At 38.2% G+C, this 23,427-nt stretch overlaps 1 protein-coding gene across 1 annotated transcript in view; it reads right to left on the bottom strand.

The window, feature by feature from the left end:
• LOC309856459 (uncharacterized protein) overlaps positions 1-21,747 on the bottom strand; it is a 110,841-nt gene extending 89,094 nt beyond the window's left edge. The window contains exon 1 of the mRNA XM_082717692.1: positions 21,649-21,747. The gene's annotated coding sequence lies outside the window, so the exon portion shown is untranslated. The remainder of the gene's footprint in view (positions 1-21,648) is intronic.
• Between the last annotated feature and the right edge of the window lie 1,680 nt (positions 21,748-23,427).

Genomic DNA, 23,427 nt, shown 5'->3' with positions numbered 1-23,427 from the left:
GCAAAGTTGAGAAAGAGAAGTAATTTGGGGCAAGGAGAAAGTCCTTCCAAATAGTGAGCAGAATGCAGAAAAATAGTTGTGGCAAGAGTGAGAGTAGAAGTTGTGTTGATCAGAGACTGAAGATTAGAGATTATGCGAGGTTGGAGGGTTAGAGGAAAGAGAGACTTTTCTAAATGGGAACTGAGAGTCCAACATTTAAGTGACTCTCAGTCTTCCATGTCTGGGTGCCCATCAGCCAGAGAGGAATGACCTTGATGATTCCAACCCCTGCATACACACTCCACTGTGCCTGTTTCTATTCTCTCTCGCATGTGACAACAGAATGTGGTTTCAAAGCTGATGGGGATAGGGCATGCTGTCACTGTCAAATCTGGCTTGCCTCATCACTAGATTACATTCTGGTGGGAGAAAAATAATGAGAAACTGTTGACAAAATGCATTTGCTGTACCATGAAAGTTCCAGAATCATAATTGGAGTGGGTATGCCACTTAATTGACTTTAAGTATAAAACACAATCTTTGCCCACTGAATTTTACTAATAAAATAAGAGACATGTTTGTCCTGAGGGTATGACATGGAGTGAAGATTTATTTCATTTTCTGGAACATTATCGAATATCCTCTGTAAGCCTATTGCTGAGTTTAAAAGATTTTTTTAAAAACCCCATGATCTCTAATTATAGAATTCATAGCCAATCAGTTTTCTAGATCCTCAAAATTGAAACTAGCATTGATATTTTGAAGTCAATTAATCATCATATAGTCATATCTGGGCCATCTTTTTAGTGATTGGGTCTATGAATAGTTGTCAGTGCAAAGATTTGTCATTTTCAGAGACGGAAGTGTGCCTTTCAGCATCAGAGGAAAAACCCTAGCCCACTAAAGGACCTTTTCAAAGGGATAACATTACTTAATGGGTAAAATAAATCAAAAATATAATAATATTAATAGTCACAGCTTCCATTTACTGATCACTTACTAGGTGCCAGGCTCTGTGCTGAACACTTTAAATCCATTATCTTAATTTGTTCTCTCAGAGATGCAATGAGCTAAGTTTTCAAACCAACTCTTCCAAAGAGTGACATGAGAGAAAAACACAATTGGCTGCATTGAAAAACTTTGCCCCTACAATTTAATGAAATTAAGATGAATCTTTTTAGTAATAGTATACTTTCCCTCTAGATATGAGAACATTATATTCCTTTATGGCATAGGGCAACCAACGTCTACCTCTTTTTGTGATTATCATTTCCTAAGCTCTTGGTTATTCTTCCCCATTTTCTGAGGACTGACTCTCAGGCTTCCTTAATACCCCAGGTCCTGCCATCGTCCTATGTTACCCCAACAATATTCATGTAGAAGACTCATCCCACACACCCTGGTCTCATACCTCCCTGATCTTTAACCTCTTATTACCTTAACAATTACCAAACATTTGGCATCACAAGACATAGCTTCACCCTTGAGACTCAACTACAATATTCCATTGTGACCAAAATCTCCTAGCAATACCTGGTTCTATGTTATTGGCTCTTTTGGCCTCATTGAGACATCTAGTACCTCAAATCCCTCTTTTTCTCTTCATTTTTTCCCTTGTCTAGTCACTATCTTCAGGCACATTTACTTAGCACTGGCTGCATCTTCATCTGTTTGCCCTGCAGATAACATTCCTGCACTATTTAGTCTCAGCTTTGGGTCCCTCCAAACACCTTATTTCTCTAATCTCATAATACCCATTGTGGGATAAAGGAGCAGCCCCCCAAACTCTGATGCCTTTAACAGTCAATTTTCAACCTCAGCTGGGCTCTCAGGACACTCAGCAAAACTTTCAAAAGCCCCAGGTCGTCTCTTTTTACCTTTCTTTTTCCATTTTTTCCCCCAAGTTTCTTTATCACTCCCCTCAAGTAATAGCCCCATTCATTCTCCTCTCCCTTCATCCCCCAACAATTACTTAGACTCATACTTACCAGAGGAAAATTGAAGTGAACCTTAAATCCTCATCTTTACAACTACAAATGTCTTTTTAGCTTCACCAGCCCTCACTTCATATTTCTCCTTCAGTCTCAGAAGAACTGACCTTTGTGCTCTAGTTCCTCCATCCTTGTTCTATTATCTCCTCCTCTTCCCCACTTTCCTCATCTTCCCTAGAACCTTTCTTCCATTATTATTCATTATTATTTATTCTCTATCTCTATTACTCATAACTCTTCCCTAAACTTTCTTATGTTATTATTCATTGTCTAATCCTTACTACCTCCCTATATACTACTCTCCTTTTAAAAAAGATTTTATTTATCTATTTGAGAGAGAAAGAGAGAGAGAGAGAGAGAACGAGTGCATGAGCAGGGGGGAGGGGTAGCGGAAGAGAGAGAAACATATTTCCCACTGAGCAGGGAGCCCGATGCAGGACTCTCTCCCAGGGCCCTGGGATCATGACTTGAGCTGAAGGCAGATGCTTAACTGACTGAGCCACCCAGGCGCCCCTCTACTGGTCTCCTTGGTTTAAGTTATTCAAATGCTTAACTGTGTCTGTTCTTTAGAAATCTTGACACCCTTGTCCCCTTCATCTACTATAAAGCTCTCCCCAATCTTTTAAGTTCTCAAAATCAGTAGTCTATATACTCTTGTCTCTACTTCCTTACTTCCTATCTTTCCCCTGATCTTTCAATCATACCACTCCACTGACACTCAACTCACCATAGTTTCCTCATTCATTTTATGGCTGAGTAATCATCCATTTTCTGTATTTACCACATCTTCTTTGTTCATTCATCTATGGATGGACATTTGAGATGCTTCCATATTTTGGCTATTGTTAAGTAATGCTGCAGTAAACATGGGGGTGCATATATCTCTTTAAGGTAGTGTTTTCTATTTCTTTTTTTTTCTTTGAACCATGTTTTACAAGTTTTTTTAATCTTACATAACCAGGGATTTTTGTTTGTTTGTTTTTTAATTATTATGTTCAGTTAGCCACCATATAGGATATTATTAGTTTTTGGTGTAGTGGTCAATGATTCATCAGTTACGTATAACATCCAGTGCTAGTGGAATTACTGGATTATATGGTAATTCTATTTTTAATATTTTGAGGAACCTCCATCCTGTGTTCTACAGTGGCTACACCAATTTGCATTCCCACCAACAGTGCATGAGTGTTCCTTTTTCTCTACGTCCTCACCAACACTTGTTATTTCTTGTCTTTTTGATTTTAACGATTCTGACAAGTGTTAAGGAGATATTTCTTTGTGGTTTTTGACTTGCACTTCCCTGATGATTAGTGATGTTGAACATCTTTCCATATGTCTGTTGGCCATTTGTATGTCGTCTTTGGAAAAATGTCTATTCAGGTCCTCCGCCCGTTTTTTAATCAGCTTATTTGTTTTTTGATATTGCATTGTCAAATTAAAAAAGAGACAAATAAAAAAGACCCCAGACTCTTAAATACAGAGAACAAACTGGTAACAACTGGAGGTGGATAAGCCAGAGAGGAGGTGGGTAAATGGATAGGTGAAATAGAGAAGATTAAGAGTGCACAAATTATAATGAACACTGAGTAATGTATAGTTTGTTGAATCATTATATTGTACACCTGAAACTAATAAAACATTGAATGTTAATTAAAAAAACATTATTGGTACAATATACTTAAATAAAAATTAAAAAACCCCTTCTCTTTAAAAAAAAAATCAACTGACCCTATATGTGTTGTTCTATTAATGAACTCTACTCTCTTCTACTGATAATATATATCTGCCTTTATGTCGATACTACACTGTCTTGATTATTATACCTTTATAATAAATCTTAAAACTAGGTTAGTTTATTTTTTGTTCTTTATAAAAGTTGTTTTTGGCACATGCAGATCCTTTGAATTCCCATGTAAATTTAAGAACAACTTGTCAATACCTACAAAGAAGGCTGCTGGGATTTTGACTGTGATTGTAATGATTCTATAGATCAATTTAGAGAGAATTGATATTGTCATAACATTGAGCCTTCTGATCCATAAAGATGGTATGTATCTCCATTTATATGGGTTTTTTAAATTTTTTCTCAGCAATGTTGTAGAAGTGTCTTCTAAATAATTTGTCAAATTTATTCCTAAATATTTTCTATTATTTGATGCTATTGGAAATAATATTTAAGAAATTTTCAATGTCCTTTTGTTTGTTACTAGGATACGATAGATTTTTGTACATTGATTTTTTATCCTGCAACCTTGCCAACCTCATTATTACTTCTGGTATATATTTTTTTGTAGATCTCTTATGATTTTCTACAGAGATGATCATGTAGTCTGGGAATAAAATACCTGTTTCCAATCTGTATGGGTTTTTTTGCTTCTTTTTCACTCATCATCATGTTGAGTATGACCTCCAGCATATTTTTTTAAAGATTTTATTTATTTATTTGACAAACAGAGATCACAAGTAGGCAGAGAGAGAGGAGGAAGCAGGCTCCCTGCTGAGCAAAGAGTCTGACACCGGGCTCAATCCCAGGACTCTGGGACCACGACCTGGCAGAGGCTTTAACCTACTGAGCCACAAAGACGCCCCAGATCTCCAGCATAATTTGAATAGAAGTGTTTAAGGTGGGTATCCTTGCCTTGTTCCCGATCTTATTGGTGGCGGGGGGAAAGCACCCAGTCTTTCAACATTTAGTATACTGTTACCTGTAGATTTTTTCATAAATGTCCTTTATCAGTTTGAAGATATTCTCTATGGATTGTTTACATAGAGTTTTTTTTTAAACATCAAGAATGGATGTCAAATTTTAATGCATTTTCTGTTCTAAGATAATCATATGGTTTTTCTTTTTTCTTTTGTTTTTAATAAATTACATTGATTTTCAAGCACTAATCCAATCTTGTGATACTTGAATAAATTGTATTTGGCCATGATGTAATATCTGTTAAATATATTACTGGGTTTGTGGAGCATAAGGACCAACACGGAGGACACTGGGAGTTGGAGAGAAGTGAGATGGGGGATATGGGAAGGGGAGATGAAACATGAGAGACTGTGGAGTCTGAGAAACAAACTGAGGGATTTGGAGGGAAGGGGGTGGGGTTTGCGTGAGCCTGGTGGTGGGTATTATGGAGGGCACTATTGCATGGAGCACTGGGTGAGATGCATAAACAATGAACTCTGGAACACTGAAAAGAAATTTAAAAAATTTTTTTTTGACCACTGATTAATTTTTATTATTTTCCTTTTTTTTTAATATAATTTTTTATTTTTTCTAAACATATATTTTTATCCCCAGGGGTACAGGTCTGCGAATCACCAGGTTTACACACTTCACAGCACTCACCGAAACACATACCCTCCCCAATGTGGGTTTGACTTGTTTAAATTTATTAAGAATTTTGTAGGTATGTTTGTGGGGGATATTAGTCTATAGTTTTATTGTCATAATGTTGACTGGTTTTGGTATCAGGCTAATGCTGAAACATAAATGAAGTGAAGTATTCTCTCATTTTGACTTTTCTGGAAATGTTTTCATAGAACTGCTGCTATTTCATATTTCAGCGTTTGGTAGAATTTATCAGAAAAGCCAGCTAGACCTAGAGTTTTCTTTGTGGGAAGGTTTTAAACTACAAATTCTTTAATATCTTTAATAGATATTAGGCACTCTAAGCTACCTCTTCTTGAGTGAGCTTGGTAGGTTTTTTTTTTTGGATTTGTCAATTTCACATAAAATTTTGAAATTATTAGCTTAACATTATTTTATTGATAATATTCTTTTTATCACTTCTTTTTTATAGAATCTGTAGTGTTGTTACCTCATTCCTAATATTGGTAAATTGTGTCTTCTTTATTTTTCTTTTAATCAGTCTGATAAGAGGTCTATCAATTTTATTGATCATCTTGAAGAGCTAATTTTGGTCACATTGATTTTCTCTAACGTGTTTTTGCTTTATATTTCACTAATTTCTGGTAACAGTGTGACACCTTTCCTTTTTTAAACTTAAAATTTTTAAAGTTTGATTTTAATTTTTTATTTTAATTTTTAATTTTTTGTTATTATGTTCAATTAGCCAGCATATAGTACAACATTAGTTTTTGATGTAAATGTTCAATGATTCATCAGTTGCATATAACACCCAGTGCTCATCACATCACGTGCCCTCTTTAATGCCCGTCTTCTTTTTAAATATAGCCTTTCGTAGTGTAAATTTCTCTCTAAACATTGCTTCAGCTGAAACCCACAAAATTGGACATCTTGCATTATCATGTTCTTTCGACTCAAAATATTTTCACTTTTTCTTGTGACTTCTTATTTGACCTATGGATTATTTAGAAGTGTATATTTTAGTTTTTTTTTTTAATTTTTTATTTTTTATAAACATATATATATATATTTTTTATAAACATATATTTTTATCCCCAGGGGTACAGGTCTGTGAATCACGAGGTTAGTGGGTAGGAGAAGAATAAATGAAACAAGATGGGATTGGGAGGGAGACAAACCATATATTTTAGTTTTTAAATATTCAGAGTCTTCATATTATCTTTCTGTTATTTATTTCTAATTTAATTATATTTTGATCAGAGACTCTATTTGTATGATTTTAATTTTGGGGGGAGGGAATGTGAGCCTGCTTTTATTTTTATTTTATTCAATTTGGAGGGAATCCCCACAGGGGAATGGACTTTTAAAAAAAAAAATCCGGTATAGTTAACATACAGTGTTATACTGGTTTCGGGTGTAAAATACAATAATTTGACAACTCTATGCTTTATTTAGTGCTTGTCAAGATAAGTGTACTCTTAATCCCCTTCACCTATTTCCCCTATCCTTCTACCCACCTCCCCTCTGGTAGCCATCACTTATTCTCTATGGCTAATAATTTTGGTTTTTGGTTCATCTCTTTATTTTCCCTTTGCTTATTTGTTTTGTTTCTTAAATTCCACATATAAGTGAAATCATATGATATTTGTCTCTATAATTGACTTATTTCACTTGATAATATACCCTATAGGTCAATCCATGTTGCTGCACATAGCAAGATTTCATTCTTTTTAAGGCTAATAGTCCATTGTATATATGTACCAGATATTCTTCATCCATTCATCTATTGATGGATACTTGAGCTGCTTCAATAATTTGGCTATTGTAAATAATGTTGCAACAAACAGAGGGTTGCACCTATCCCTTCAAATCAGTGTTTTTATATTCTTTGAATAAATACCCAGTAGTGCAATTACTGATTTTAATGTTTGAAAAATGTGTTTAGGATTGTTTTATGGGCCAGAATATGGTCTAACATGATAAATGTATATGTACTTGGAGAAATTATTTATTCTGATGCTTTTTGGTGGAATATTCTATAAATGTCATTTAGATCAATTTCACAAGTTCCAGTCTTCTCTAACCTAACTGATTTTCTACTTGTTCTATCAACTATTGAGAGAAGGGTATTGAAATCTTCAAATATAATTGTAGGTGTGTCTATTTTTTCCTTTCATATATATCCCTGTTACATTATATATTTTTGAATTTTATTATTGTGTAATAGCTAAGATTTTACGTATTTTTGATGAATGGACTCCTTTGACATTATGAAATGACCCTCTTTTGTCTGAAACCTAATTTGCATGTATTGATATGGCCACTTCAGCTTTTGTCTTTTATTAGCATGATTAAATCTTTCTCTTTCAAGTGCTTTTAAAGCTATTTTTTCTGATGCCTTCTGATTTGCATTATTTCCAATATGAAGTCTGCTGTCATTCCATTTGTTCCTCTGTATGTAATATGTGTTTTTTCCCCCTCTGGTTCCTTTTAAGATTTCTCTTTATCCCTAATTTTAATCAATTAGATTATGATGTGTCTCATTGTGGATTTTTTCATCCTTTTTATGCTTGGGATTTACTGAGATTCTTGAATTTGAAGAATTCTCATCTAATTCAGAAATGGTTCCGCCATTATTTCTTCCAATAATTTTCTTCCATTCTCTTCCTTTTCTGTCCTCCTAATGAACATTGTCCCACTACTCACTAACATTGTGTTAGTAATTCTTATCTATTTCAGAAAGTGTTCAGCCACTATTTTTTAAAGATTTATTTATTTATTTATTTATTTGAGAGAGAGAGAGAGAGAAAGAGAGACCAAGCATGAGAGCGGGAGGGTCAGAAGACACAGACTCCCTGCTGAGCAGGGAGCTGGATGCATGGCTGGATCCCAGAACCCTGGGATCATGACTTGAGCCTAAGGCAGACGCTTAATTGACTGAGCCACCCAGGTACTCCTAGCGGTTATTTCTTCCAATATTTTCTCTTCCTTTCTCCTCCTTTTCTGTCCTCCTAATGAATATTGTCTCACTACTCACTAACATTGTGTTAACTTTTTCATTTTTTCTCTTTTTATTTAATTTTTGATAGTTTCTAATGCTATGTTTTCAAATCCAGTAACCATTTTTCTACAGGTTCCTCTTACTCAATTTACCTCTTACACGCTGATGTTCCTCCAGAGATCTTTCCTGGGCCACTTTTTCTTCTCACTCTGCACACTCATCCACTTCAGTTATCATTTCTATTCTAATCACTGCTAATACTATATCTTTGGTCCAGACCATTCAGTATTACAGTATTTCTGCCTGCCTCTTTGACATCTCCCCAAGCTTTACCCAAGGACACTTCAGCTCACAGAAACTGTTATCTCTTCCTTTGTGTTTTATTACAATGAATAGCAACACAAAATAACCGGTTACCAAAACCAGATATATGGGTTTCACTGAAGACCACTTTAGTATCTAAACCCAACATCTATTTGATGATTACACTCTGTCAATTTTACCTCCTTAGCATGAGTAAGTTGTCCCACTTTTTGCTATTGAAAGCATCACTGCACTGGCTCAAGCTCCAGATCTTTCTCATTTATATTATTGCAACAATTTTCCTGCCTTTGTAGTCTCTTCCAATCTTTACCCTGTTTACCGCAGAATGATTTTCTCTTGTGCAAATCTGATCATGCCATTCTCTACATTCCCATGGATAAGACAGCTCAAATTTCTTCACATAGGATATAAAGACTCCCATAATCCTTTACCTACTTTAGTAACAACTTTTTATAAATCTTCTGTGCGGGTAATCCATGATGACTATTTGCAGTTCCTTAAAGAAACTGTCTTGTTTCATAACTCTATGTCTTTGCTTAGGCTGCTCCCCCCTCTTAAAATGTCCTTTTCACCTTTCTGCATGATAACCTCTTACTTATTCTTTCAGATCCAGCTCAAGAGATCATTTTTTTGTGAAGCATTTCCTAAGCCACCCAGGTAATAACTTTTTTTTCTTGAACCACCAAAGTACATGATACCACTACAATATCATTTATTACATTCTAGTACAAATATTTGTTTCTTTACTTTGAGCTACTTAAAGGTTTACACGTTGTTTTGTTTCTGTATCCCTAGGTTTCTAGTATAATGCTTAACATATAAAAAGTGTTCAATAAATGTTTATTGCTGATTAGAGTTATTTTTCTGTGGATATAAAATTGGTAAGGGGTATGGCAGGAGCTGAATCCAGATTTTCATAAATTCAAATCCCTGTTTCATCTACTACATAATCCTATCTTCAAGTTAAACACCTTAATTTCTTAAATTTTCTTTCTGAAGCTTCTTCTACTCAGACTTATTTGATCTTATTTAATCATTTCAAACTCTAACTCTCCCTTTTCCTCTCTCTCTTCCTCACCCCTATCATTGTCCAGTTTTTCCACATGTACTTTAAAGCACAAGACTTAAGTCCAGAAATCTATAGAAGATATGGAAGTTTGTACTTTCCAAAGATACCTGCAACAATATCTCATATTCCATATGCTGTTCTGCAATGTCATTCCCCTATCAACAGGTTGAGTCTATTTTTCTACTTCTCTGAGTCTGCATGGGACCTGTGACTGCTTTGACCAATAAAATACAGTAAGAGTGGTACTGTGACCATTCTTAGAATATTTATTAACCAATTTGGCAGTTTCCACTTCCTACCTCTTGAAAGCCAGCCAACACGTCACCACCCTGAGATAGCTAATGCTATGAGACGCTCAAGGCATATGGAGAGGCCCTGGAGGATGAGATATCATGTTAAGAGACAGAGAGAGAGATAGAGAGACAGAGAGAGGGGGAGGGAGAAAGGCCAAGATGCCATAAATGTAGGTAAAGAAGCTATATGGAAAGTGGAGTGTCCAGCCCTAGTGCTGCAGCAATCATATAAATCAGACAAACTACCAATTAAGACCTGCTTAAATTCCAGATCTATGAAATTGTGAATAAAATAAAACTGTTGCTATAAGCCACTGAATTTTGGGTGGTTTGTTACATAGAAATAAACAGATTGGAGAAGAGGGAAATATGACTAACTTGTCTATCATCATAGAAGGCTTACAGTAAAATCTCTTTTTCCCAAGAAGCAAAATACCAAGAGTAGTAAGTCAACCTAGAGGTTGGAAAAAAATATAAGGACACACACCTTTAGCAAAAAATAAATTATGGCATTTGATACTCCTTGAAGTGGTAGAGACAGAATATAAATGACTTTCAAACAGGCCAGAAAAAAAGGATTAATTTTCAGAAATACAGATGACAAAGAGTAAGGAAAAGTAGCAGCTATTTTAGAAGGCAGAAAGAGTATCCCCTAAGTCATGACAGTCTGGAATAATAACTAAATATAAAAGATAGAATTTAGCAAGTATTAATTAGAAGTGATGCAATTGAGCCCAACTGGCATATTTTTAAAAATAAAGAATAATTACAACCTGTGAGATAATAACTTAGGTGCCCGTAACTGCTCAGAGAGGTAATAACTTCTTAAACTATATGATTAGAAGTGGAAAATTACAAATGAATGAGTCTGATCATACTTTTATTCTCAGAAAATACCTGGAGAATTGTCCTCGGTTCTATGAGCATTCAGGAGAATGAGAGGACTCAAAGCTGTATCACCTGCAGTAACTGTTGACCTTTTAGGCCACTATCAACCCAGACTGTCTCTGAATCCAGATTTAGATGCATTCTTGAAATTTCGAAGGCCTCATACAATTCCTCAATACTCAGTCCCGGCCTGGTTCACTATAGTGGTATTGTTTAAATCTAACTGCATAATATCCTAACAAGATCTGGAAAGGCAGAGTCCAGAGGGAGAATTGCTTCTGGGCTTTCTCATGGTAAGATTTGATTAAAGTAGGCATTCCTATAAAACCTCTGAGGTAGACTGGGGTGGGTCTTGTTTGCATAGCCCTGCTATCTCACAAACAGGAAGGATTTCCAATTTCCCACTTAAAAAGAGCCAGCCAGCAGGCTTGGGTCAAGGTCATCTGGACATTACTTCACCAGAGTTTTGCCCCTGTGTGCTTTGCTTTGTGATGTATGAGTCATCATAATTAAATTTTGAGCTAGATTAACTATAATTTCTGCACTTATTAGGCGATCAGGGTTTAAAGCCCTTGTAAAAGAGGATGAGCTGTTCATTCTGATAATACAATTAACTATCCAACAGAGCTAATATTTTATTTTAGGGAAGAGTAATTTTTGATTAATGATGCATTTTATTTCCCAAATTCTTGTAGCAGTGGGTCACATTTTCATGAGAAAGCCAAAGAAAAAGTACAAAATTAGAAAATTCAGAGTGTTTGAAGGTAAAGTTGGCTTCTCCCTTGCAGCCTACTCACAAGACCCTGTTGCCTTAGGCACGTGTGTAATTCAGGATTCTCCACAATGGTATATGCATAGAAACATTTCTGAAAGCACAGATCTCTCTGTCCCTCATTTCCTCTGGCAGAAACAGGGTATAATATCAACACTTCTGAGGTTGTTTTGTAATATCTCCTTAGCAAGACCAAAGAGTTCTTGAAGAAAGGAGTGGATGGGAGGGACCAAGAGATGCTTCCTAGAAAAGGAGATATTTGACAAAAATATCCACTCAAAGCTTGTATGAGAATTGTGATACATGGTTTGGGGTCAAGGAAACCAGACAGAAGGTTATTTTTAGAAATCTGGATGAGAGGCCAGCAGTAGGGATGAAGAGAAGCAGATATAGTCAACCAGTATTAAAGAAGTAGAAACTTAAAGGAATTGCTGATTTTTTAAAAGATTTTTTATTTATTTATTTGACAGAGAGAGATCACAAGTAGGTAGAGAGAGAGAGAGAGAAGCAGGCTCTTCAGAGAGAGAGAGAGAAGCAGGCTCCCCGCCGAGCAGAGAGCCCGATGTGGGACTCGATCCTAGGACCCTGAGATCATGACCTGAGCCGAAGGCGGCGGCTTAACCCACTAAGCCACCCAGGCACCCCAGGAATTGCTGATTGATTAGATGTTTGGGGAACAGTGAATGGAGAGAGTCAAGGAAAATTTTCAGGTGTTTAATTTGGATGACAGAGCATATGATGGTACATTAGGTAGTAAAGTAAGTTTTGTGTGGGAAGATTACTTCTGAAATGGTGGAAAATATTTTGAGTTAAAGTTAACTGTGCCACATTAGGGTAGAGATGTCTAATAGGCAGCTGGATGTGTGGTCCTAAGAGAATTCTCAAAATTCTCAAAAGAGAATTTGCAGATTTAGAGGTCATTGATATAGTAGTTGCAACCATGAATGTGGACCTGGGATAAGAAAGGTACTTAAGACTATGAGGAAAGCTTCAAAAACTTAACTCTGGGGAAGATTAACCCTAAAAGGATGGGCAAAGGAGGAGCCAGGAAAGGAACTGGGTAGACAGATGTCAGTGACTTTCGCTATGGGAAACTGAGGACTGCTGAGGCAAAGGTCAGGGAGGATATCTTGAAAAATAAATCCACTTTCTCAATGAGCAAAACTGGTGGGAGAGAGGCTGACGAAGACATAACAGTTTTAATATTTAGCAAGTAAAGGCCCAGAAGATGAACTGGGCAAAGTGCCAAGGCAACAATTTCAGTGGACTAAGTTAAGCTTTTTCTCTCAAAGCAGTTTGCCATTATTACCCACTCTGCCAAGGAGCCTCATTGTGACTTCTCCCCTTCTGGAGTCCATGTAGACATCATCTTTTTTTTTTTTTTTTGGCTTGGTTTCTGGCTCCCAAGGAGCAGTATCCATCTTTTGTTGCGTTCCCCAAATCCTTTCTTGGGCATTCACTGTGGTTGGCCTCTGAGAAAGATGGAATTTGAAGCTGGGCCCATAGTATTCAAAGCTACCACAAACTGGCTTAAATATATCTGCCCATCTTATCTTTCCTCTCTCATGTCCAATCCCAGCTCCATCAAAATACGATTATCCACTGATTTCCATCCAACCCATCTGGTTTCTTAAGTCTGTCTTAAATCATGCTGTTCTCTTTCTCTGGAAGCCCCTACTCCTACCCATTTATCATTTCTTCAAATTCTTATTTTTCATAAGTCAAGCTCATACACCAGGATGTTATCCCAGATCCCCCCTCCAGAATATCTGAATAGATAGACTACCAGAACATTTTTTTCTCTCTCAAGGCATGAATCCTACTTTATTATGTGTTTGGAGGTAGTCATGTCTGTTTCCAGTTTCTTTCTCTAGACTCTGGTGAATTCCTTGAGGGCCTGAGCTATGTTCTGCCTTTTTTTGTGTCTTATCTACTAGCACCAAGCACAGTGCATGGCACATACAAATGTTCAATAAATGATTAGTGAATGGATGAGTGAAGGAATGAAGGAAAGAATAAATGATTTGTGGAAGAACTCAGTGCTAGTCTCAGAGAGAACATTTTCTCATGCCTGACCCCCAGATCCCAAATGGGGTCTTACTACAAGTCATGGGTCTTGTCTTACTCCAATAAGAAAAAGGTTTTGGTATATATCATGCTAAATCTCTCAGTGCTCAGGTTCACTGTGATTTGTTTTCTGTGTTTTCATTTCTCCACATCCAGTTGTGAGCTAATGCCACAATGTGGGGGTAAGAGGCTATCATGGGCTCGAATTCTGATATTGTTTGTTATCCACTCTGTGAATCTAGAACAAGTCACTTTCTCTCTCTTTGCTCTGTAAACCAAAGTGTATATCCCTGCTCTACTTTTCGCCCAGTGTTGCTGTGAGGCTCCAGAAAGATACGGAGCATACAGGGTTTTTTGTTTTTTGTTTTTTTTTTTTCTTTCCAAAATTAGATACTGTACTCAGGTGAAGCATGGTCATTAACGGGGCAATTAATCTGGTTTGGAATAAGAAGATCCGGATCCTGTCCTGGTTGGACCAAGCTGCTTCTTTAATCAGTATGAAGGCTGCTGCAGAGGCCCTGGGACATGACTTTGAGTTATGTAGATGATACTTGTTAATGACCGAACAATGTATAGGGGGATGAGCTCAGATATAGTAGAGATTCCAATGTAGCTAAACTGGCTAGTAACAAGCAGAAAACAGACTTTACCTGAAGTTGGTAATGAAATTATCAAGGCAATATTGCAGGGAAATAGAAGAGAAAATTGAGCCAAAATGGGGATTTTTAAGCAGTTTGAAGAAGGTATGTGTGTGTGTACGTGTGTGTATGTGTATGAAGAATCAGAAGTCATTAACAGCAATAATTCCTGTCACTTGCATAATAGCCATTGATGTACAAAGCATTTTCACAGCCACCATCTCTGAAATCAGAAAGCAGCATTTCTACTCCCCAAGATAAGCCAAACTACAGCAGCTTATCACTCTTAACCTTTCATTTCCTTTCCACTCCTTACATTATCCCTCAGCCAATGTCTTCACCAAAACCTAGGGCTCTTAGGAAGCTTGTGGAAACTGAGTCTCAGAGAGTGAAGAGATTTGTATGGGGGCAGGGCTGGACTTGAACTTTTCATTCTGATGCTGTATTTTTCTTTAATATTTATCTTTCTCCTGTGCATAAAAGCCACAATGTGCATTGCAGTGCATTTGAAGAGAGGATAGACCCAGACAAGTATAAAGAAGAAAATACAGTTCACTCATAATGTAAGCTTTCAAAAATAGCTGTCAATATCAGATGTATATTTCTTTTCAGCTTTGTTCTATGCAATATGACATGCTTGAGATTCTGCTAAATATAAAATAGTGTGTTTCAGTATACTTTTTACTGCATCGTGATCTGTAGTTCCCTTCTGTACCATTAACCCCCATGCATACCCTCTTCCCAGTACTTTTGAAACCCCATTTGTCGAATAGGGTCTGTAGTACTGCCCCAACAGCCTCTTAAAGCTGAAGTAAGGATCCTTTGAGATTCGAAAGGTAAAGATATTTTGAAAATTTCAGCATGTGACATGTGGAGAGGGTCTCAAGGGCAGAGCTTGGGGTTAGACCAGCAATAGGTTGCTCAGGTCCCTTCTCTTGTAAGGCCCTTATCCACTCACTGGAGATGAACCTTTCCAGGAGCCTCCTTGCTAAACACTCATTCTGCTGTGCTCACCCCTTCCACTTTCCCTCTTTAAGTCCTCCCTCTCTTTTCTTCCTCCAATCTAACCTCAGGTGATCCTTAAGCAATAACCTGCAAGGGCAAATGGAATTTGATGATATCAAATATAACTTGAGACCATGAACAGGTCATCTTTTACTTGTCCAAGTTTACCATTTTTTAAAAAAAAAACTTATTCTCTCATATATTTTTTTTCTCCTCTGATTGGGTTAATTCTTGGTCTGTAGATATTTGTTCTTAATGTTTCTATAAATGACAGTAATGAAGAGAGAGGTCCCAGTAGTAAGAGTTCAGATCTATGTGGAATGAACTCTCTAGAAATATTCTCCTATTGTTAGCTTATACTTTCAGTGGTGGCTTCTTTCTTTCTTCCTTTCTTCTTTTCTTTGTTCTTTTCTCTCTTCCTTCCATCCTTCTCTTCTTCCTTCCTTCCTCCCCCCTTCCCTCCTTTTTTCTCCTTTCCTCTTTTCTTTTCCTTTCCTTTCCTTTCCTTTCCTTTTTTCTCTCTCTCTTTTTCTCTTTCTCTCTCTCTTCTTTCCTTCCTTCCTTCTCCAATTTCTTTATTGATATAGGTAGAGTGGTGTGATTGGTACTGGTGTCCTATTCCCTTGGGAACTTATATCACAGAGAATCACAGAGAATTTTACATTAATGCTTCATTGTGCTGTGGGTTTCTGGCATTGGAGCAGATAAGTTGCAGATGATTACATAGATTGGGAGGGAAGGAGAAAGAGTGTTCCCCCTCAACTACTCATGCCCTTGGTCGATCTAAAATTGTGCTTGTAATGAATTTTGGAACACTGAAAAGATAAAATAAAAAAAAATCCCTCCCCCCAAATAAAACTGTGATTGTGTAGTCACTCATATTTATTCTCTACACTGAAGATTAACCTCATAGCATATGGCAGCGTTTCTCAATGTGTGGTCTATGAGCTACCTCCATCACCTCAAGCACTTTAGTTGAGGCCTAGGAATTTGCATTGGAAAAGCAGCCCCAGTGATGCAGATGCACATCAAATGTTGAAACCCCACTGCTCCAGTCCCCAAAATGCTCCATGAGGGCAAGTGGATGTGATGGTTAAGGAAGTTTGGGAAACAGTGCCTACTGTGTCCCCATTTTAGGAGAATCATAATGCACAGTAGCACATTTAAAGCTCTGAGAAGTCCTTCTGGAAGGTAACCATCTCATGCCCACTAATATAAGATTGAATAAATTCTGATGAAGATACAATAAACTCTTGGTTTGTATTTTTAAAAATGAAATAGCCCTCAAAGTACTGAAGGCAGCGTGGTATAGATTTTAAGAGCACAAGCTCTGGAACTGGAGGGGCCAGAACTCAAATCCAACCTATGAAATTTAATCACCTTGAGAAAGTTTTCTAAACCTGTTTTCTTTTCTCTACAATGGGGGTAGTAATAATAGTACCCACCTCAGGAGGTTCTTTTGAGTTTTAAGTGAATTAAAGCACGAAATGCTTTTTAGAATGTACTTGGCACATGGAGAATGTTTAATAATTATTAGCTCTTAATATCTGACATGGGAAAATGCCCATGACATATTGTTCAATAAAAAGCAAATCCAGGAACAGTATGTATAGCATGCTTTTGTTTATGTTTAATGAATTGTATATAATAAAAAATTTCATAGAAAAGTGTGGAAACATACTATTCTGTTAACAATAATTACCTTTGGGATTAGATGTTGGGAGACAGTCAGAATGCCACTTTTTACTTTATATACTTCGGTAAGCTTTTTTTTTTTTCTTAAAAGAAAACATACATCTGGGAGATAAAAAGAATCTTGCCCAGAACTGAACCCCATTACAGCATAGACAATGAGAAATACGCAAGTTGGAACATGGTTCTCTATTGTTTCTGGAGAGGCACACTGACTACATTTAGCTTCTTTTGTTTTTGTTATAACAGTTTTGCTTTGTTTTTGTTTTGTTTTGCCAGCTTTACCATTCTTCTGACTCAAATGTGCCTGCTGACCGCCACTGTTTTCTACACTCTGAAGGCTGTTCTGTATATAAACCTGTCTTTGTACATGAGAATTTTAGATTATTAGTTCTGAACATTTCATTTCAGAGGGGTCGGTCAATGATCCAGGCTACTGATTATTGTTTTGTATCCTGAAGCCTCACATCTGATCTGTCAGCTGGATCATCTAGCTCGCCACCATCCCCGTTTTCATAGAAAATGCTTGGGGTGCCTCAGTGGCTCAGTGGGTTAAGCCTCCACCTTTGGATTAGGTCATGATCTCAAGGTCCTGGGATTGAGCCTCCCATCGAAGCTCTCTGCTCAGCAGGGAGCCTGCTTCTTCCTCTCTCTCTGCCTGCCTCTCTGTTTACTTGTGATCTCTCTCTCTCTGTGTCAAATAAATAAATAAAATCTTAGAAAAAAAGAAAATGCTGGCTTGATCTGCATGTAAGTCATGGATACGAGTGATTTGACTGGGGATGATATAGAGACCTGTGACCTATCACTGAAGACCCTGGTCTACATATTAGCACTCTCCTGCTGGCTCTGAAGTCTCACCTACTGCCTGTATTTCTTCACTTGATCTACAAAGGGCTTATAAGAGTCTAAGTCAAAAGCCTTGTTAAGATCCAGATGCAGCCTGTCTACAGCATTCTCCTGATCCACAAGCCTTGTAACCTTATCAGAAGAGTAAATTAAGTTAGCTCTGCCATGACTTGTTTTCCTAAAGGCCCTACTTAGTGTTATTACTAAAAGAGATTTGATTTGAGCCCAATTGCGGTTTCAATTTAGACATATTTACTGTATTTCCCTACCTTTTCAATGTCCCTCCCTGTCCCCCCAAGGCCTGCCTCATTGCTGGAAGTAATTGGGTATATAAATTCATGCAAAAGTACTAATGGAAAACACGGGTTTAGATGTACTGTTTGCAGTGTATCAGCAAGAAACAATTACCCTAAAGTAGAAACATTGACATGTACCTGTGAATTTTAGATTGTAGTACTTGGCATTGCATTGTGATAGATGGAAGGCATATTTTAAGTAGAGGAGGATTGTGATGCTCTTCATACCTAAACAGGAAGATTCTTTATCACTTTACCTGTGACCTAGGCTTAGTAATGAAGGACTATTTTCATATCCTATGTCTGCTATAACAAATTACCACAAACTGTCAGGCTTGACATAACCTAAATTTGTTACCTCACAATCCAGGGGCCAGAAGTCTGATATCAGTTTCAGTGGGACAAGATCAAAGTGTTGACAGGGCCATGCTTCCTCCAGAGGCTCTATGGGAGATTATGTTCTTTCTTTCTTCCAGTTCATGGTGGCTGATGGCATACCTTGGCTTTTGGCTGTGCCAAAATGATTAGACTCAAGATATTCAAGATATCTAGCCAGATCACCCAAAATAATCTATCTCAAGATCCTTATCTTAGTCACATCTGCAAAATCCCATCTAAGGTAATATTAATAAGTTCTGGGGACTAGAATGTGGATGACTAGTGCTTTCCCCTGACATACTTTTCTCAGTCCCTAAGTTTATCTAAATGTGAAGCAGGTTACAGGAATAGAGAAAAGCAAAATCTTGAAGAAGATGTCACTAGCCATCTTTCCCTCTTTTGACCCCTGGTGGTATGTCTATTTGTGGATATGTTCATGTACCTGCTTGGGTCCCAACCATATACACACTGTTGGGAAATAATGTAGTATAATCCACTCCCCAAATTCATCTTTGCCAGTTTTCACTCGTTAAGGTGGCTTTCGACCGCCACAACATAATTGCTGATGCAGGTTCAAACTTTAACAGGGGAAAAGATTGATTGGCTCACCAATAACATCTGTCTTTTGCGCTGGCAGTGAGTGCAGGGGAGCCATTTATGCAATCTAATTATTACATCAATTGGAGGATGGAATAATGTTTCCCAGATGCCATTTGGCACCTGGAGAGCTGCAAATCAGCACTACGGTATAAGAAACATAAATAGAGACCACTGATTTGGATTCCTTGATCCTGCCCCCTTTGGCACATTATTTTGGTTTGAAGTTAAATGCAAAAGCCTTGCTTTGCCTCTTCTAACTGCCATGTTCAGACAGGGGACCGGATTGATTAGATGTCTTTTACATCTAAAATATACCTAAAATACAATAAAATATACTTAAAATATACTTACTGTCTTTTACTTAAAATATACTTACTGTCTTTTACAATAAAATATACTTAATAATGTGCATTTCTGAATCACTGTACTTTTTCCTGACTTTGTGTCATTCAAAATATTCACAGCCAGTGAGAGTGAGATCTAGCCTCCAAAGGAACCTGAAATAAGAAGGAGGGACAGTAGTGGGCCAAAGATGCTGTGGTGATCCCTGCATCTTGGGCCTGTGAATCATGTACTCAGAGCTTCCCACCAAGCCCTCTAAGTTCACTGTTATAAGAGCCCCCCGGTATTAAAGCACTGTAAGCCCTAAAGAGAGCTTTATTTTATTATTTTTAATGATTCCTTTTATCAGCAACTATGGTTTAGGATTAGCCTCAGCAGAACGCAGGGTCCCACAACCTCATGAAACAAGTTATTAGGCCATTTGTGACAACATGGATGGAACTAGAGCGTATCATGCTGAGCGAAATAAGTCAAGCAGAGAAAGACAACTATCATATGATCTCCCTGATAGGAGGAAGTGGTGATGCAACATGGGGGCTTAAGTGGGTAGAAGAAGAATCAATGAAACAAGATGGGATTGGGAGGGAGACAAACCATAAGTGACTCTTAATCTCACAAAACAAACTGAGGGTTGCTGCGGGAAGGGGGTTTGGGAGAAGGGGGTGGGATTATGGACATGGGGGAGGGTATGTGCTTTGGTGAGTGCTGTGAAGTGTGTAAACCTGGCGATTCACAGACCTGTACCCCTGGGGATAAAAATATATGTTTATAAAAAATAAAAAATTAAAAAAAAGAAACAAGTTATTAGGATATTGGGGATGTTTATTATATTCCCTTTCCTCCTCATTCCCCTTTCCCAAATACTTCTCCCTTTTGTAGGCAGATCCCTGAAATTTCTTTACCAGTTGACAAAGCCTTTCATTCCATAATTGTAGGAAAAAAATAAGCTTGAAAATTTTAGCATAAAATTTCCTGGGCATAAAATATATGCCCAGGAAGAAGGAACATAGCTACTTAAATTTATAGTGAGGAGTAAATGACTACTATTATAGACTCCTAGATGGTCTTTCAGATTTTCAAAGTGCTTCAGAGCCCCTACCCCAAATTTCTTATTTTGAAGATAGAATTGAAAACTGACTTGCCCAAGGCCTTACAGTAATTTTCGTAGCAGATTCTTTCTTGAAAAAAAAAAAAAAGAGTTTTAATAGGGGAGCACCTTAAGGGCATTGAAGAAAGACATTTCTGATTGGTTTTACCAAGGGCCATTTCTGGAGGATTCCAAAACCAACTGTAATATCAGGTCAGTTACTAAAGGACATAAATTGTAGTCTGTAACCACTGCTCAAGACACATTCTTCCCTTGGACCTGCCCTGGTGGTATTCACCAAAAGCCTATATATCTTACTTTTCTTTGTCCTCTTAGCACCTAGCAGAGGGCTTGTCACATAAAAGGTACTCAGCAAGTGTTTGATAAATGACTGAACATCTTCAGAAATGGGGAAGGCTTTGCACTAAACTTTTTATACTGTCTCATTCTGCCTCCTGTGTACAAATTGCTTAAGTGGCTGCCCAGGTTTAGGGCTTTGCCCTTGGAGGGCACTAATAATAGGTGCAGTGGTCAAGGAGCAAAATGATAGCTACCCAGACCAGCAAGAGCTTAATGCACAACCTTAGCCTTTCTTAAAGCATATGAGGAACTGATAAGACTGCAGTCTGAGATGTAAGGAGCATAGATGATAGGATCCATGTGTCCTTGGAGTCCAGAGCCACCAAATTTATCTGTGGGCATTGTGGGCATCCTAAAGCAGGAAATACAGGTTCCATTTGGGAACTAGAACACTTTCACCAACACATTTCTCTCATCCTTTTAGGAGGAATTCTTCCCTGGCTGTGGTTTGGGCTATAGGGCAAGAATAGAGAGGGTGCCATAGGATTGTGGACAAGCCACTTGGATACTAATGGCTTATGGGAAGGAAAAAATAAAGAGTTCTACCTGTCACTATCTGTCCTTAGCTCCATTCCTGCAGTGCCCACTCATACCAGTTCAAGCTGCTTTTTCTCTCCCTGTGTTGGTTCACCTGCACTCACCTGAAGGAGCTGGGCCTGGGCATGGCTCTTGGCCCCCAGCATGCCTACCTTTAATCAGGCTGCCTCGATTAGGTCCCACTGTTCATGCCTTCTGTGCTTCATGGCAAAAGTTTTCAGTGAGGGATAACAGTGGGGAGACAGGGCAGCCCTTACAACAGGGCTACCCATCAGCCTCAGAGGAAAACAGGATCCAGCAGCCGAGCCCACTCCTGTTGGCTGATGGCTCAGCATTGGCTGAGAGTCCAGAGAGCCTTCAGTTGGCCTGAACCAATGAAAAGGAGCCAAAGATGCAGTCTCTCTGGCCATTAAAGAGATACTGCCATCTATGATTGGCCCTAGGATACTTCCCCTTAGGGTTCTCCCATTGGCTTGGAACAGCATGCTGGCAGCCAGGGCACCCTGTAGTGAGCAGGCACCTACGTAGGAACCCAGTCAGGCACAGCCTGCTGCTGGGCACTCAGGGGAGAGGCAGATAGAGGAGAAGGTATCAAGATCCTCCTGCTTAACTGGTGACATCTTGGCATACCCACTTCTTTCTGTGTCTACCCCTGCAGGCTGGGCCTGCTTGCTCTCCTGGTCCCATTCCCCAAGGACTTCGATCCCCAGGTGTGGTGGTGACTGGCAACACAAGGGTAAGAAGTAGTCTTTTCTCAGAGTTATTTGCATTGTCATAGGGGATTCCTGAAATCTGAAAGGCTGTGATGGTCCAAAGAAATCATAGACTCATTGAGTTTATGTGCCAAAAGGGAACTTTGGAATAATTCCCATTTTACAGATGAGGAAGAAAACTGAGGTGAACTTAAAAAGGTAATGGAATTATTTGGTCAAAGTCATACAACTAGTTAGTGGCAAGTCTCCTGACCCTAGACAAGGGGATTTTCTGATGCATCACAAATGGATTTCAAACTGTGGTATTTCTGTAAGGGTAGCTTTCTATTGTTTTTCAAGCCACGGGTTTCCTGTCCCTAAGAAACTTCTAGTCCCACTGGGGAGCTCTTCAGACCACAGATGTGGCTTAATTAACTTTCTCAATGAGTTTTTCAACTGTGTCTTCAGTGAATGGAGAAGGAGGCTTATGCCATAGACACTTTCTTATTTCTCTCTTCTTGTGATTACCAACCCACATTAGTGAACTGACTGTTACCAGGACTCTGGAGTCATGTAATCAGCTATCTACATAGGAAGTTGTCCAACTGGGGACTAACACCATAACATTTGAACCATTACTATTCAAGACACAGCAAAGAAACAAGTCTATTATTAACCTGAAAAAGGTCTGAGCCTAAGCTACTTCCACATTAATATGAGAACTTCATTTTTTTCATGCATTTATCCTCCACATCCCCTTTAGGTTAGAGACCTGGGTTTATTTGTTCATGTGTAAAATGAGCCCCTGGGGTCTGGAAATCCTGGCCGTAGGTAGCTCATCATCAACAACAAAGCATAGAGGCATTTTTATTTCTCAGTCCATCCTCCCCCAATTCCTTCTGTTTCCATGATGCTTCTTTCTTCATTCTCCTTTTCTTTTCTTTTTTATTTAATTTTTTTTATTTGACAGAGAGATCACAAGCAGGCAGAGAGGCAGGCAGAGAGGGGGTGGGGGAAGCAGACTCCCCGCTGAGCAGAGAGCCTGATGTGGGGCTTGATCCCAGGACCCTGAGATCATGACCCGAGCCGAAGGCAGTGTCTTAACCCACTGAGCCACCCAGGCGCCCCTCATTCTCCTTTTCTTATCCTTTAAAGGTCAGCTTAAGTCTTGCCTTCTCTGGGATCCTCCTCTTACTAGTGTCCACATCAATCTCTCCCTCTGGATTCGTACTCTCCTTA

This window comes from Mustela nivalis (genome assembly GCF_964662115.1).
Source record: "Mustela nivalis genome assembly, chromosome: X".
NCBI lineage: Eukaryota > Metazoa > Chordata > Mammalia > Carnivora > Mustelidae > Mustela > Mustela nivalis.
The sequence above is the reverse complement of the archived record's forward strand: the minus strand, read 5'-3'. Positions and strand labels throughout refer to the sequence as shown.